Below are 14067 nucleotides of genomic sequence, written 5' to 3'. Positions count from 1 at the left end.
ATGGCGTAAATGCATTATAACTTTCATATTGTTAATATTTTAAGAAAAACACTAGACTGAAGCAGTTTGAGTTTACTTGATTATATAAATATATAATATTTTAATCAGGTTAAAATGCAATTATTAAATATAATTCAGTAGGCTTTTGAGGAATTTTTATTTGTACATTTTGTATATATTTTATATTTTAAATACTTTATATCACCTTTATATGTTTTGCCCCCAAAATAAAAACTTTGATCATAAAACAATGCATTCTTATGCTAAGACGTATTGTTGGGAGATAAAATGTAAGGATGCATGTTTATGATGAATTTCAAGTGTTGTAAATATCTCATTGATTTACATTACAGAAATGTAATCAGAATTTCACATTTTATTTTTAGTCCACCTTATATATTATCTCAACATATTCAGACATCCTAATTTTTTTTTTATTAAAAAAATAAATATAAAGGCAAAACAGTCAGGCAAATCAGTCATACATTTTCATGCAGTTTTGCTTCTCAATTAAATTCATCTTGTTTTATGATATTTTTACTAGAAAAAATGTTTATGCTGAAAATAAAATATTTAGCCAATGAGAGAATAGGATAAACATTTATTTTCTTGTTCTAAGGATGCTTGAATATGAAGAAAAGGCAAAAATAAATGTATAAAGCAGCATGTATCTCCACACTAGTGATACTCAAGAGCGAGAGAATCTGTGACATTTAAACACTCGAATATTTTCAGTTATTCAAAGGTGCTTTCAGTATGACAAAGCTACTTAGTGCAAAAGTCTGAGCAGACCATGTGCTGAAGTGTGGTGAAAGAACAAAAGAGCCACAGGTGCAAGCTCGCTTTACACCTTGACCTGGTTTGTCAGCTTGTCTGCTGAATTTGTGCCACTGCAAAGTGAAGTGTCAAAAGCAGCAAATCTGGGTTGACGGGAGGGAGATTAAGGGCCACAGGTCGGAGAACAAACACAAAACTCTTCAGACATTTGGAAAATTCTCTTCAACACAAAGTTACTTCACACACTTTGCACTTACCTTTCATTTTAACCTATTGTGAAATTAATATCTTATAACTAAATGGGCTTGGATTGTAATTGGATATGTTAAGTATGCATGCTTTGTGTATGTGCACATGTGTGTTTATTTGTTGCTCTTCGGGTCTGTGAACCTGAGTGAGGTGTTACTGCAGTGCAGCTGTTAAAAGACGATATCACTCTTTAGTCCTGACTTTGTGTGTTTATTGTGTGTGTGTGTGTGTGTGTGTGTGTAGACATAAATGCACCTGGGGGTGTCCATGATTGCAAACCTTCTGAAAACCTCAAAGCTGTTCTGGCTGAGACACAGAATACCTGCATCATTGTCACTTCAGCACCTTAGGCAGGCGGGAGGCAGTGGATGGGGAGAATAAGTCATTTGTCAGAATGGGGCAAGTTGAAACTACAACCCCATTTGCTTCACTAGAGCAAGTTATGGATCTAGTTAATGAGAAGAGACAAGGTCTTACACATTTTCAAGCACACTCATATTCAAATGTATACATTGACCTGGCTGTTCACACACACACACACACAAATGGGCACAATACTTGCTGTAATGCAGTCATGTGGAAAGTGAGAGGGAGAAGCTTTGTCATCTGTCTACATTACTATAACAATGTAGATAGGAAAGTCAAGTGAGAGGGTGAGTATCGCAATGCCTCTGACACATAAAAGAACAATGATCATTCACCATAAAGTTTCTGGGAGTTATGATGTGTCAAGAAGCAAGCATTTCTCTTGACAGACTCTGTCTCGTGAAATATGATCCTGTGTGTCTGAAGAAGTTATGAAATTGTGCCCAGAATATAAAATCTGGCACTACTGTAGTTGTTAAAACACATAAAGTATTTTTTATATATACTGACAAATGACCAGGCCCAGGCAGAATTTATGTTTTAGCAGTGCATTTTTGTGGAAAAATATGCTTAATTAATGTAAATATGGAAAATGTATTAAATGGACTACTACATAAAGTAAGCTATACATTATATAGGCCAGGAGCATTTCTTAATATACCAAAGTAGGCTTATAAAAAGTGCATTTTGTAATAATGTCAAATTAAAAGTTTAACTATTTTTTGCCAGTTTAAATCATTATGTTGTAATAATCATTTGTCGTGCATTAAAGAAATGCACTTATTTTGATTCCTAACATGCTAAAACACATGTAAAGTAGTTGATTACAGTTTTCACTGTGGTGCGTTATTCAATATAAAACACTTTAACTGCATTTAATATAATTTAAAACTATAATGCATTTAATTGCAATTGACATGCAAGTGTCAGAGAACATTACATTCAGTTCACACTTATTTTTAATAGAATATTATTAATATCCCATAATTAGTCCTCTTTGGTAACACTTTATTTTAAGGTCCAATTCTCGCTATTAACAAACCATTTACTACGACTTTTGCTCAGTAAACTCCCAATTTGCTGCTTATTAATAGTTAGTAAGGTAGTTGTTAAATTTAGTTATTGGGTAGGATTAGGGATGTAGAATATAGTCATGCAGAATATGTGCTTTATAATTACTAATTACTATAAACAGCTGATATGTTATTAAAAGGCTTGCTTAATAAGCACCTAGTTTATGGTCAGAATTGGTCCCTATACTAAAGTTTTACCTACTCTTTCAAAAAGTATGCTCTAATATGTGTTAGTCTGTTTCTCAAGGGTGTTCATATAAACAGGAAGGATTAAAAGTGCAGCACTTCTTGTGTTGTTGTGATATTGTGCTATGATGTCATATGAACTTGCCATTCCTTGACCTTTGGGAAAATGATGCCATAATTCACAGCATAATCAAATTAGCCCAAAAAATAAATAAATAAATAAAAATCCTTCCTCAACCAGGGTAGATAATGTGTAGAGCTTTGTAAAGCTGGAAGTGACATATTCTCATCTCAGGTAGCATTAGAAATTTTTTGCACCCGACTGATAATGATCTGTTTATGTTTTGGGTTACTTGTGTTTCACAGCAGTCCTGGTGCTTCAGATTAAAACTGCATTGCAATATGATATTGGATGCCCTTAAAATGAACGGTTTTGGTTTTTTATGCATATAAAAAATGCTGGTCATTAGCAGCTTGCAATCCTGTTCCTTTTACCACCATCAGGCTTTGGCAGCTGTTCTCAGATCAGCTCTATCACTCTGACATGGACACATCTGTCTGGCTTCAGCCAAACCTAATTGCTTGCCTTTGCAAAATTGGTGAACGCCGGCCTGGTGAACTCTCATTGCCATCCCTGGCCATCAAAATCACTCTCGGTTTGAATCAAAATGAGCCTTGCGTACATATTCTTAATGCTGCCTCGCCTAACTTTGCATAATTTAAGGGAAATACATCCTAACTTGGCTGCATGTGGAATTTTGTGGATGAAAAATGTCTATTTTGGCCCACATCATAAGTGTTCGCTTTGGCAACGCGTGTGTTTTTAGGCATGGCGGAAGAACATCGATTTTATATGGAGAATCTACTGTGACAGATTAAAATGTGTTTTAGCCAAAAGATATTCATGTGTGACGTGCATCGTGTGTTTTTAGAGTGATCAGAGTGAGACGCTGAGGACTGAGGGTTTGGTCGGCATCATAATGTTCATTATGCCAGTGATAACAAAAACATGACAGCTGCAGTTTTCCATTTTCCTGGCTCAAAAGATGGAAAAGTCTAACGTCTCTGTGAATTCATAATTAGGTTCTCTTTCATAACTGTATATCTGTCTATGTCGACAAAATGACCACACATGGCAATCATATTTGTTTTTTTTTTGTTTTTTTTGTAAATTTGTATAAATTCAGTGTACCACCCAAGTAAAGTTTTGGCTCAGGCAGACTTTCCTGCTTGGTTTTTTTGGTCACACTTTATTTTAGGGTCCAATTCTCACTATTAACTAACAATTAAGCTAGTTATTAGTGTGAATTGGACCCTATATTAAAGTGTTACCTTCTCGTGATGTTGTTTTGGTTAAACAGCTGACAAGTTTAGATTAACCAATATGAATTTTATCATCATTTACTTACCTTTTTTTTTTCATTCTGTGGAAAACAAAAGATAGTATTTTCCTGTGTGTCTGTGTCTGTGTTTATGTAAGTCAGTGGTGTCCGATAAACAAAAGCATTCTTCAGAATATCTTATTTTCAGTTCTACAGAAGAAAGAAAGTTATAAAAGTCAATTTCCACAACAGAAAAAGAAGTAACTACTTATTTCACAGTTCTGAGTTTATACAGGTGCATCTCAAAAAATTTGAATATCATGGAAAAGGTCTTTATTTTTTTGTCATTAAAAAAAAAAAACTTATAGCTTATAAGTTATAGCTTATAGCTTAAAAAACTTTAACTTATAGCTTAGGAAAATAATTCATTATCTCAAAAAAATGTAATATCACATTTTGAGCTTGATTAGTTTGATCAGTTTAGAACATGATCAGTTTAGAACATGCAACCACAAATATGGGGAAGACTGACTTGACAGTTGTCCAGAATAAATCATTAACACCCTCCACAAGGAGGGTAAGCCACAGAAGGTCATTGCTGAAAGGGCTGGCTGTTCACAGAGTGCTGTATCAAAATATATTCATAGAAAGTTGACTGGAAGGAAGCAACAGGGATTACCGCAGCCTTGTGAATATTGTCAGGAAAAGTCGATTCAAGAACTTGGGAGAGCTTCACAAGGAGTGGACTGAAGCCGGAGTCAACAATTCAGAATTATAAGATTGTAAGATTTCATAATTCTGAGTTTATATCTCACAATTGTGCAATTTCTTGCAATTCTGATTGTCTTCTTTGAATTATTTTTTAAAAATGGCAATTCTATTTATTTTCTTGTTTCCGTTGCAAAATTTTATTTTTTATTTTTCTTCTCAGAATTGTGAATTTGTCTCACAATTCAGAATTACCCTGTTTTTGCTGACCTTTTATTTCCTTCAGAATTGTTTTCTGTACACACTCAGGCTATACAGACATGCTCAAAGCCAAATCCTGTAAACAGAAAACTCCTATAATTGCATTATGTATATCATTGATATAAAAAGCTCTTCAGTGTAGTGTTGTTATGACATTGTGGCAGTGAAAAGGCTAGAGCTTAACTATCTGTCAGCCATGAAATGTTTAATGAAGGATCAAGAGTTATGCAGGGAGAAGTGGGACAGTGCGTATGGGAGTTGCTTTTCCACGTTTTCCACAAGTCTGCCATCTGACTGGCATGTCTGAGCACATTCTGTGGAAAAAACTGTGGTGGGGGGGTATGAGACGGTACATTGTTCAGAGGATTGCTGTCATATCAATTTTAATATATTTCTCAAATACATTAAATGCAGGCTATCCACACTGTGCTGCTTCCTTCACAAAACTGTCCTTATGGGAAAATAAGGCTCTGGCTATCAGTGCTGAGATGGGCATATAAGAAAGACTGGGGCATTGCTCAATGATGAGTTGTGTCTGTAAGGGGAAGGAATGCTATAAATCTCTCTGGCGATGTTCCGGTAAACGTCTAGAGTCATCTCAACAGAGCAGTGGAGGATATGCCTTTGTGTCTAAATTCTTCTTCTTATAATTTATTTGTTCATTCATTCAATATCGGATAGGCAGTGCTATTCATTTAATCTTAGCTTAATTCAAAACCATAATCATTACTTCAATAAACACATTTATATACATACTACTATTCCAGGACTCCATGAAGAGGGAGAGGAAGTGAGAGAGAGAGAGAGAGAGAGAGAGAGCGAGAGAGAGAGAGTCAAGCAATTCAATACAGTTGATAATTAGTGGAAATAAAGATCAAAAACATGAAAGAAATTTAAAAGAACAAAGAGCTGTCAAATATAAAAGCATTACTTATAAATAACATGCATGTCAAAATAATATTTAGGAATTTTAGTCAAGTTTACTTTAAATTAATTATATTCATGACAGACTTTAATGTCGACTTTGATGTTTTAATGAAATAATAATTTCACTTGCCTTTATAAGAAGTCTAATTAATATAGCAACTTTAGATTCATAGTAAGTGTGTTAAATGGATTAAACGGCCAAATCTTATATACATAAATTGTTACCTAAAGTGTTACTTTAATTTACTTGAAAATATCTCAGTATTATCCAAAAAACAACAAAACAACAACAACAACAAAAAACAAAAACAAAAAAAAAAATACTTGTATGTATGGTAGGCTATGTGGTAAAAAAAAAAAATGCTTTTCCAAGCACAAAACAGTCTGCTTGGACAAAAGCCCAAGCATTTAGTTCAAAACATACTTTATGAATTACAGTACTGGTGGATAAGTTATTACATGCACTATTGCTGTAGACAAACTGACTTGTATGTCTTATCAAATAGTCAGATGAGAGAACAGGTCAAAAAGCACATTTGACATTAATAATGCACTAAAAAGGTGCAAAATGTTGATATTCTAATGCATTTACATGAATAATTAAACCATACAAAAACAATGCTACAGACTAAATAAATGAACTTCATGATGCATTATTCATACTTCTGATCGCTAAATTGGACTTTATTGTGGGTCACAGAGCTTAGTTTTGGAAAACAACAACAGCTTTGTCCCCCTTGCTATTTTTACTCATTTTCTCTAATGGTATTCTAACACAGACACTGCGATCATGGTAGAACATCCAAATGAAGGGAGAAGTGAATAAAACTGCTGGGTCTCATTGTGCGAGCATCTCCCATTTTCATTCCAAGAGTGCAGTAACTAAGCATCCTCCAAAGCTTACAGAAAGCATCTGATTTGTGCCCTGCGTCTCATTTCCACAGCCAAATCCTCGCTTCTGTCAATCAAACACACTCACACACAACGGCAGCACATTATATATATTCAAATCAAGAAACAACTACAAACAGCTAATGTTGACAAAGGACCTCCAGTGACACCACAAAAAGGCTCAATCAGGGAGAGCAGCACTGCGGCAATGACAGTTTTGTATGGGCGACAGCTGGTTTTGTTTCGAGCTGACTGAGAACAAACCCAGTTGAGCTGAAAGCATGTAAAAAAAAAAAGATCCCGGAGATGTCTGAATTTTGGAATGACGGAATGCTTCTATGCCGTCCATTCAGTGCAGCCGGATGGATTTTCCCAACCCAGTAGTTCTCACGCTTAGTGCTGCATCTCAAGTAAACCTCCTATAGATTCCCTACTTCACAGAGGAGGCCAAGGAGGGGTTATTGGGAGTGGGGGATTTGGGCCACGCGTAAAAAGGCGTTTTATAGAGATGCTGATTTCTCATTCAGCCCAGTCTGAGGGGGTACGGAGGCCCGGGAAGGAATGCAAAGCTGCTCAAAGTGAAAGAGAGAGCATGGATGATCCAAGCTCTCTTGTAGAAGTTATACCGCATGATATATTTCAGTGTTGAGAAGCAGCTCCCCGCTGGGAATGGACCGACCTTTGAACCATGCCTGTGAAAATCAGCAGTCCTCTGCAAAAGCACTCAGAGTTCAAGGTGGCTTCTTCTCACCTGCAGACAGACAGAAACAGAGAGTGAGAGAAGGGAGAAGGAGTGTTTATCACAAGCCCTGCTCTTCTTTTGCAGCCAGGCAAATATATACATGTATAAGTCCCGCTTGATAACGACGAGATGCGGATTTGCCAGATCGCAATCTCTTTCATTCAGGAATACCATTGAAAAGGCACACAGGACTCCAGCCCTGCATTTGCCTTCAGCTCACTTCCCTTTCTCCTTTTGTTCTGTGGTAGATCAAGCCGTAGACATTACCGAGCATGAAGAGGAGCGTGACAAAGAGCTGTCATCCATGATAACGATCGTAAACACAAAACCATCCTCTGTGAAACAGGTTACAGCATACACAACTGCATTTCCTCCTTCCTTCACGTTTAGCTTTGTGAACATTTGAAACATTCTAGTGTAAGTGAATAAACATATTTCTCATCAGCTTTTTGGTGGCTATTTAAGGTGGCTAGCCCCAAAAAAAAAAAAGATTGTATAGAGTACAATTACCAAACAAAGTCTGTTCTCTGACTGATATATTTTGCTCACAAAAGTAGACAACTTCTGCTATATGGCAAATACTAATTTGCATGGCTAATATTATTCAACTTCTGGGAATGTACATATATGTTTAGAGGAATCAACATTTGGATATATCCAGTTTGACAGGTTAGTGTATCACATTTTTGATATTTAGTGTTGTGTTGGACTCAGAAACAGAAATATTGTGAAATATTATTTTATAATAGATTGATTATACTATTTAAATACAGTATATGTTAAAGTGTTATTCATTTCTATGATTGGAAAAGCTGAAATTTTAGCAGCCTTTAGTCATCTAATATGTTTATTTGGCATTCATTCTTATTAATTATTAATGTTTAGAATGCATACTATTTTCGTGGATACTGACCCATTTTACACGATTCTCTGATGAATAGAAAGAACAGCATTTTTTAAATGTTGCTGTCAGTTTTGACCAATTCAATGCATCTTTGCTAAATACAAGTATTAATTTAAGTTAAAAAAAAAAAATATATATATATATATATATATATATATATATATATATATATATATATATATTAAAAATAGTTGTATTCTGTACAACCATTTGATGAGACTTTCTTTCTTTTTAGTAATACAAGTTTGTTATGACAGTGTCTATTTAAATGTGGTACACAATTCACTCTAAATAGCATCTATGCTATGTAATATCATTTGTTATAGCTGCGTTGTTTGTTCTTTTTGTATAATATATGCCAGATATCCCCACTTTTAAATGGCACATAAAAACAAAAGAAATTGCCTTTAGCTGCATTACATGTCACCCAAATGGTCTCTTCCTGTCTAATTGGGCGGTTCTTGTCCAGATGAATGTGGACCAGATTTATGACATTTAATCAAAGGCCTGGTTATAGCTAAACAGTTTCATTTGGATTTCTGTTTCCTTTGCCTCCACTCCTTCTATCACTGTCATTCTTGTTCTATTCCTAGTCTTTCCCCCCACATATGGCTAAATCTGAATTTGCTAAAAGTTTAAATTATGCATGGACACTGGCGGACTTACCGATAATTCACTTTTCCAGCTGACGTGACTGTTAAGCAGATGTTGAAAATGTGGAAAATAATCCCCAGTGGAAAGAGGCCAAAAGAAACAATTGGTTTTCCACAATATGAGAGGACGAACACATGGCCGTCAAACTGCACATGTGGGTGTATGAGAGTGTTTGCGTGTGTGTGTGTTTACCTCACCAAAGCTCTGTTTATAGGGGTATCCGCAATGGTTCTGCTCACATTGTACTTCACAAGACACAAAGACTTTGATTGGACTTGATGAATCTTGGTTTCTGGATATTTTAAGTATAATAGCTTCTTAAAGAGATTGTTCAACCACCCCCACCCCCCCCCCCCCCCAAAAAAAAAAAAAAAATTCTGATATCACTTACTGAAAAATTACCTGTGTGAGTTTCTTTCTTCTGTTGAGCACAAAAGCAGCTATTTTGAAGAATGGATGGAAAGTCAATAGTTACCATCAACTGTTTGGATACCAACATTTTTCAAAATGTCTTCTTTTGTGTTCAACAGAAGAAAGAATAAGTAAAGGTTGAGTAAATGATGACAGAATTTTATTTTCTTTTTTTGATGAACTGTTTAATGCACATAAATATTAAATGAATCAACTATGAGACATATCATATTTAAAGATCACATGTGTTAAAATACTTTTTCCTACATATCCCAGCTTAACATGATGTAACATAAGACCTAAAACCTATAAGAAAAGCTACTTCCTCTACTTTGATAGTATGTACTAAATTTGATTAAGAGCTTATACTACCATTCAAAAGTTTCTACTTCAAAGATTCGTGAAGAAGGATCATGTTTCTGCAAAAATAAGCACTAATATTTTCAGCATTGATAATAATAAGAAATGTTTCTTGAGCACCAAATCAGCATATTAGAATGATTTCTGAAGGATCCTACAACATCACATTAATAACCATTTATTTAAACTGTAATGATATTTCACAGTAAATTTTACTGTATTTTTGGTCAGCCTTGATCAGCATAAGATACTTTTTTTTATATACTTAAATCAAAAAGTAAATTATAAATTATACATAATAAAATAATAAATAAATTATACATAATAAAATATGCACTATATCCACTATGGTCCACAGACTCATATTTTGTAACCCATGATGTATAAACTTGTGTAAACTTTTTCAAGTTTATGACTCTTCAGATCATGTAGCCTTAAAAAAAAAAAAAGTATAACATTGCAGAAAGCTCAACAAAACAACATTGACTCAACTGATTTTATTATTTTTTTCAGCAAATGACAGATGCGTCATCTGGAAACCTCTTTGAAAACAATCATTATTTTGTCTGTTTGCTGACATTACAACGTTGCATTTCAGCTTGAACTCTCTAATACTACATTGATTCAGAAATGTATTTTGCCACAAACAGGACACCCCTTTTAAGCTGAAGTTTGGAGAATGGGAGACACAAGGCACAAGCGAATGACTGACAGCCATTGGGAACATTTTGGTTTCCTTGGTTACAATGGGGTCAGTCTGAGCTGTACGTACAGCCTCTATTCTCTCTCCTTTCATGTGGCCACCCCCACATTCCCTTCACCCCTTGTGCTTTTTTTTCATTATGCCACTATTAGACGGCTGTCTAATAAAGGTTAGTGCTTTTATCCCGCCCTCTCTTTTCAAAGATCACCATGTCCATTTACCCAGTCCATATGCTTCATTCTCACCAAAGATCAGAGCGAAAAGGCCGAAAGAGAGCAAACGTAAGACATGTTTATAACTGGAATGATTCTCAAATATTTAAGGTTGTGCATCAAGGAAGCACTCATCATTTGATAAAAGACAAAAGAACTGTTACTGTGGGACACTTATATGGATTCAACCGTAACTCATAGAGGAAGAAATTTGGGCATTGGAAAACCTTAATGAGCAGATGTGCTTCTTATTTACAATGTGGCAGGCAGTGGTGCACTGAGAGCTTTGTGTCTAGTCCGTTAATGTATGAGAGTGGATGCGCGGTCACATACTCGATGGGACTGTGGGGAGGCAAAAACCCTAGATTCGCTGATGGGAGGGCAGAAGGAGAGTGCCCAAGCCAAAATATATCAGTCTGCCAATTAGGTACTGGCTGATTTAGCTTTGATGTGGCGTGCGTGCCTAAGAGCCCTCCGTGCCGCAGCACCTGGGTCTAGAGAATAACCGAGAGACTGTGGACTCGATCCAGAGCCAATCATCGACTAGGCGTTATTGTTCCCCATCTGACCTTCCCATCAATTCAGAGACGAATAAAAGGAATTAAAATTGTAAGGAGAGGAGAGGGAGCTGAGATGCCAGAGAGCTCCTAATGAGCAAGCTGAATACAGCAGCGCTAGGCAACTAGCAAGCCCAAAACACAAGAACGGAAGCAGGCCTTGAGTCCTGGCCTGTTACAATAGGACTCTAATTGGGTTCCAAGTAGTGGTGGGCAAGGCTTATATGCAGTGCTGTGTACACATGACCAGCCAAGTGTGAGAAACTATATTACTCTAAGAGTCTTAGAGTTGGGAAGAGCTCTTGTGCTTCCTCTGGACATTCCTTCACTGAGAACAAACAATTGGCCATGAAGCATTCATTTCATAGATTCATCCATCCATCCATCCCATCCAATCCAATCCAATCCAATCCATCCATCCATCTTTTGGGCTCTTACATATATCAAGAGATTAAATATATTACAGATAAAATTAATTATCATTATAGAGAATAAAGGGGAGACCAGGGGTTGGGGTCACACTTTTATCTATCTATCTATCTGTCTATCTATCTATCTATCTATCTATCTATCTATCTATCTATCTATCTATCTATCTATCTATCTATCTATCTATCTATCTATCTATCTATCTATCTATCTATCTATCTATCTGTCTATCTGTCTATCTGTCTAACTTGCCATCCATCCATCAAGACAAAAAGGTTTCACAGAATATATTTAAAATGATTTAAGCAAAATTGAGACATATTTTGCTTCAAAAATCAGCATATCAGAATGATTTCTGAAGGATCAAGTGACACTGAAGATCGGAGTAAAGACCACAGAAAATTAATCGCAGGTTTAAATTACATTAAAAATATCAAATTAGAAAACTAATAATAATATTTTACAATATTACATTTTTATTGTATTTTTGTTCAAATAAATCCAATCAGCTTCGGTGAGAGACAACGTATATATATATCTATATGCCTTCCTTGTATAAAAACTAACTCTGGTCTCCCCTGATTAAACAATCCATTTAGCAGAAGGGTTGAGCTTCACTCAGCTGAATCCAAATATCTGTGGTAGCTGTCTGTCTGTATGCTGTGTGGATCCATTTAGTCGTAAGTCTTGAGATCAGGTCTAGAGAGACATATGGTGTAGTGAGACAGGCTCCTGTCAGCAGCTTCTAGCACCTCTGTGTGGGGCAGAAGAGCTTATGAGCAGAATGGACCTCCTGTTTTTTCTGTGTGGTGTTAAAGCAGGGCGGTATTTGTTCAGGTCACAACAAACATTGAATGATGTTTTGAAGTTTTTGTCTTTCATGTGGCCACAAATTTAAGATGGATGAAAGTGTGCTTAGAGAAAGAAAGTTTCCAGTCCGTGGAGAACCCCTGTGCCCATAAAAAAAAAAGTTTATGTTATGAATGTTTACCGGATCTTTATATATTATTGTTTTTGATTTATAAGACCTTCAAAGAGAAAAAGAAAGAAAGAAAAACAAACCTTACACTTGTACGAAACCAGATACAAGACGTAATCTTGAGGGAATGCAAATTCATTGTGACATTTTAGGAAGCCCTGAATAATGTCAGCAATGACAAAAGCCAAACCACTGTTAACGCTGTTGCCTCTTTTGGAATAAAACAGCCTCTTGTCTGACTAAAATTACCAGCATGTGGTATGTGGGAAAACTGTTGTCACACAAAAGGCATTGTATGTCAGAGTAGGGCAGGTGATGGGCTTTACTGTGTGGCAACTGCTGTAAAAAAAACAATAGGGACAAATGAGCACGAGTCGTCAATGTCTGCCTGTCAGAAAGATGCTTTACTCAAGGGAGCTTTAGCCTGCTGAATCACTTTTCTGCTAAATTTGGGAGCTGTGGAAAGTTTAGGAAACTCAGAGAAAATCTGTGTCTTTTTCATCAGTCAAAAAACTAAAAAACAATTCACACTGAAGTGCACTGTGTGCTTCACTTTGAAACATGTGGCATATCAGAAATGCAACCTTTGGTTTTGATAACTGCACTGTTGTATTGTGATTACTGTGCAGCTACATTTATTTATTTTAGTTGTACATTTTATATAATTATTAGCTTTTCATCAACTGATGAACACCCTGCCGTTCCTCCACAAACCCCTATATATGTATAGGAACTGCAGATAATAAAAAATATATTTAACCATTTTTTATGTTTTTAAAAGAGCAGAATAAGTAGGTACAAAATATATTTTCTGACTAAAGTTCTTATCACCTAATACATTTTTATTTCTTGGGTAAATGTATCTGTTTTTGGATCTTTGTACTGTTAAACAAGCCAATGAATGACTGTTATATATCATAATATCTTCCATTCACCATATGGCCATTTACATAGTGTGTTATCTGAGATTCAATCATCTAACTGAAAACGTAAAACTTTTATTGTTCCTTTAAAATGCTAGTGAAACTTTCCATCATTTGCACGTGACAGTGTTTGAGTTGTTTGAGTTTGACTGCTGCTGTCGTTGAGTATTTGTGTTCTCATATGCATAAGGGAACAGGAACGTAATGTGTGTTTGGTGCTGTAGAATGAGAGGGTTGTTGAGGTGTGAGGAGTGTGTGGAGGTGTGAACAGGTGTCTGGGTTCACTGGAGTGTAGGAATGGAAGCTCCTCCAGGTGCACAGCTGCAGGGAGGGGCACCGCTGACACACAGACACATATATATCCTTGGGGGAAGTGTGTTTATGCAAGCATGTAACTGTGGGTGGGTGAGTGAATGGGCAAGTGACCAAAAAA

This window comes from Carassius gibelio, chromosome B18 (assembly GCF_023724105.1).
Source record: "Carassius gibelio isolate Cgi1373 ecotype wild population from Czech Republic chromosome B18, carGib1.2-hapl.c, whole genome shotgun sequence".
Lineage (NCBI taxonomy): Eukaryota > Metazoa > Chordata > Actinopteri > Cypriniformes > Cyprinidae > Carassius > Carassius gibelio.
The sequence above is the reverse complement of the archived record's forward strand: the minus strand, read 5'-3'. Positions refer to the sequence as shown.